The sequence below is a fragment of the Babylonia areolata genome, chromosome 33 (assembly GCF_041734735.1).
Source record: "Babylonia areolata isolate BAREFJ2019XMU chromosome 33, ASM4173473v1, whole genome shotgun sequence".
In the NCBI taxonomy this organism is placed as follows: domain Eukaryota; kingdom Metazoa; phylum Mollusca; class Gastropoda; order Neogastropoda; family Buccinidae; genus Babylonia; species Babylonia areolata.
This window is the reverse complement of record NC_134908.1, coordinates 20,171,004-20,175,191: the sequence shown is the minus strand read 5'-3', so window position 1 is coordinate 20,175,191 and position 4,188 is coordinate 20,171,004.

The following is a 4,188-nucleotide window of genomic DNA, read 5'->3' as shown; positions in this document are numbered from 1 at the left end:
GAATGTTGACAGAGAATACCACAATTCTGACGACGGAAGCTAAAGGCTGGGTCATTCAGACACCCACTGGACATCCGAGGGGTCTGTGTAGAGGAGAAGAAATGACTGGCCGTACTGAGTGAGTTAATGGAGGTCAACGGTATGTAGTACATGAGTGGATGAATCAACAAACGACTGGTTATTGGTGACAGTTAGAGCAACTGCATTTCCTTATGACATGTTAATGGAGACCAGCGTTATAATCTACATGAGTGGATGACTGAAGGGTTATTGTGACAGTCAGAACAACTTTATGACATTTTGTTGTTGTTTTTTGTTTTCTTTTGTTTGTCTCCCCCCCCCCCCCCACCCCCTCGTAACAGACTAATGGAGGCCAGTATTATGAACTACATGAGTGAATTAATGAATGAATGACTGAATGGTTATTGTGACAGTTAAAACAACTGTATAACTTTTTCTTTTCTTTTTTCCTCTCGTAACAGACTAATGGAGGCCAGTATTATGAACTACATGAGTGAATGAATGAATGGTTATTGTGACAGTTAAAACAACTGTATCACTTTTTCTTTTCTTTTTTCCCCTCGTAACAGACTAATGGAGGCCAGTATTATGAACTACATGAGTGAATTAATGAATGACTGAATGGTTATTGTGACAGTTAAAACAACTGTATCACTTTTTCTTTTTTCCCCTCGTAACAGACTAATGGAGGCCAGTATTATGAACTACATGAGTGAATGAATGAATGACTGAATGGTTATTGTGACAGTTAAAACAACTGTATCACTTTTTCTTTTCTTTTTCCCCCTCGTAACAGACTAATGGAGGCCAGTATTATGAACTACATGAGTGAATTAACTCATTAACTCATTAAATTAGGGGGGGAGAAGAGAGAGAGAGGGGGGGTGGGAGGAGGGAAGGCAGGGAGAGAGGTGGGGGGGTGGGGGAGAGAGAGACACACACACACACACACAGAATGAATGAATGTTTAATGAATGAATGACTGAATGGTCATTGTGACAGTTAAAGCAACTGTATCACAAATAACTGCTGCTTCGAAGGGCTGGCTGGGTCAGAGGTAATAGCGATCAGAAGATCGGGGATGATAACAATGAATACAAAGAACAAGACAAAGAGTAAGAAAACTGGATTTGAAGTAACTGATAAATAATTACTATGAGCATAAACAAAAATGAAGGTAGGTTTGAAAAGAAAACCATTACTGTTGATGAATGCGTGACGTAGAAAACTTCCACTGACTCTGTGTGTGTGTGTGTGTGTGTGTGTGTGTGTGCAATGTTCACCGAAGGGCTTCATATTATTGCTGTGAATAATTCCTGGTGAGTAAGACAGTATCTTGTATTATGAATTCTCGATGTGCATCACATTGTCTTGTATCATGAATTCCCTATAAATAGGTATTATCTTGTACTTGTGAATTATTGATGGGTAGGACAATATCTTGAGAACGGTTAGTGAGTATTGTATTGTGAATTCTAGGTGAGTAGATTGCCTTATATAATTTCTTGTATTATCTTATACTGTGAATTACTGATGAATAGGACACAATATCTGAAGAATTGTTAGTGAGTATTACATTATTTTTAACAGCGAATTCTTGGGGAGTAGTTTACCTTATAATTCATTATTTCTTGCTGCCTATTACAGTCTTGTACTGTGAATTCTTAACGTATGCGGTATCATTCTATGATTTACTGGTGTACAGAATACTACCTTGTACTGTGCATGCTATTTTGTGGGATATTACTTTGAACTGTGAATTTTTGCAGCATAGAATACCATCTAACATTTTGAATTCTTGCTGCGTGTTTTCCTACATCTTCATATAGTACTGTCAATTCTTGATGCGTGGGAGACCATTGTGTGACGCGAATTCTCACAGCTTATGACGAAAATTGTCTTATGACGTCAAAGTTTATATAAATACCCAGCCTTCTCTTCAATCTCTTCTGTTCAAACGTGGTTCCTGTGTCTAAAACAAGAAGGAACTTTACATTGCCGTGTTGAGAAGGCAAAAAAACAACAACAAACTATTCTTAGTTTGGAGGAGAAAACAAACAAACAACAAAAATACAATCAAGATCTGGTTTCTTGGTCTCACACAGTAAGACACTGAAGTGGATTTGGAACGAGGAATCAATCCGACCCTTTTTTTTTTTTTTTTTTCTTAATGGAATGGAATGCGATCAAAAAGTGAACAAATAATAAAGAAAACCGATCAATTAAAGAAATAAAAACACACACACAATTAAACACACACACACAGTATACATATCCCGCAACACAAAAATGGAATTAGATTTGGAAAACAGCAAAACACATAAACAACTGAACATGGTATAATGATTATAACACATGTTAAAATATAGACAAGAAAAAAATCGTTTTCATTAAAAAAAAAAAAAAAACAACAACAACAACAAACAAACAAAAATGGTGGAAATAAAACAGAGACAGGTTTCTCAAGATATGCTTCAGTTTCAGTTTCACTTTCTCAAGGAGGCGTCACTGCGTTCGGACAAATCCATACACGCTACACCACATCTGTTGAGCAGATGCCTGACCAGCAGCATAACCCAACGCGCTTAGTCAGGCCTTGAGTGCATGCTTACATATTTGTGTACCTATGAAAGTGGATTTCATTTTACGTAATTTCGCCAGAGGACAACACTCTCGTTGCCATGGGTTCTTTTTCAGTGCGCCAAGTGCGTGCTGCACACGGGACCTCGGTTTATCGTCTCATCCGAAAGACTAGACGCTCAGTTTGATTTTCCAGTCAAACTTCGGAGAAAGGGCGAGAGCGGGATTCGAACCCACACCCTCACGGACTCTCTGTATTGGCAGCTGAGCGTCTTAACCATTCTGCCACCTTCCTCCAAACTGATATGCTTCAAAGTCAAGGATGATAATTGCATTCGTGGCAATCGGGGTCAGTGTGGAAGGAATTGCGTTTTGAAGGGAACGACTTACAACACCTCCCCATCCATGCGTATCATGTGAAGTGACCACATTTCATAACAATAACAGCAACAGTAACAATCATTATCATCATCATCACCACCATCGTCACAATGATGATTGTAGTGATGATAAAGTACAGTAGTAGTAGTAGTAACAGTAGCTGCAGCAGTAGTCGTCGTCATCGTCTTCGTCGTAGTCATCGTCGTCGTTGTCATAGTAGTAGTAGTCGTACCAAAACCAGCGCTAGCCCTAGTGGTACTAATAGCATAAAAGCGTTCGATATCAACCCTGACTCCTGGGAGGAATCTGCAGTGGACCGTGACAAATGGCGCGCTGCTGTGCACAAAGGCGCCACAGTTGTGCGAGGCCAGCAGGACTGCTGCAGCTGTTCAGAAGAGGCAGGCTAGAAAGTCACGGGCAAACAAGCTCCCTGTCTTTGTCTGCCCCAACTGTCAGCGAACATTTCGTGCGCAGATTGGACTTTTCAGCCATCTGCGCATTCACAGATAGATTCATGAGCATCCCCCCCCCCCCACCACTACCCTCCCCCCATCCCCCAGCTGGATGACAACGATGGTCATCATCGATCTCGATGGACACACGTACACCACCAACAGCATAAATAACACTACTGGACAGCACGTCATGTGGAAACGATAACAGCGAAGCGCAACACTTCAATCTTGAATCAGTGTTTATAAATCACACTCTACGTAAGACGGCTCTCTCTCTCTCTCTCTCTCTCTCTCTCTCTCTCTCTCTCTCTATATATATATATATATATATATATATATATATTTCGCATTTCTCTAATCATAGTTCGCATTTCTCTAATCATTCTGAACTCTACCGCCTGAAGACCCCAATCAAACTTAGGCTACTAAGCATTGATTATTTCAATTCTATGTCTTCGCTCAACCATGGGCACCAATCAGCTATGTAGATATACTCTGTCTATTCCTCATTATCAACAGAAATAGCTAACAGACACTAATGATTAAAAGCAAATGCCCTGCTTACAAGATAGGCATCAACAAAATAAAAATCAAACCGACATTGCCTCAATGGCATAGCTCTAAGGTCAACAGTTCCAGAAATATGGAACAGCACCAAAAAAAGAAAGAAAGAAAAAGAAAAAAAAAAAGCATCACAACCATGACTGCTGTACAGAAAAATCCACACACACTGTTCTATAGACTCACGTAG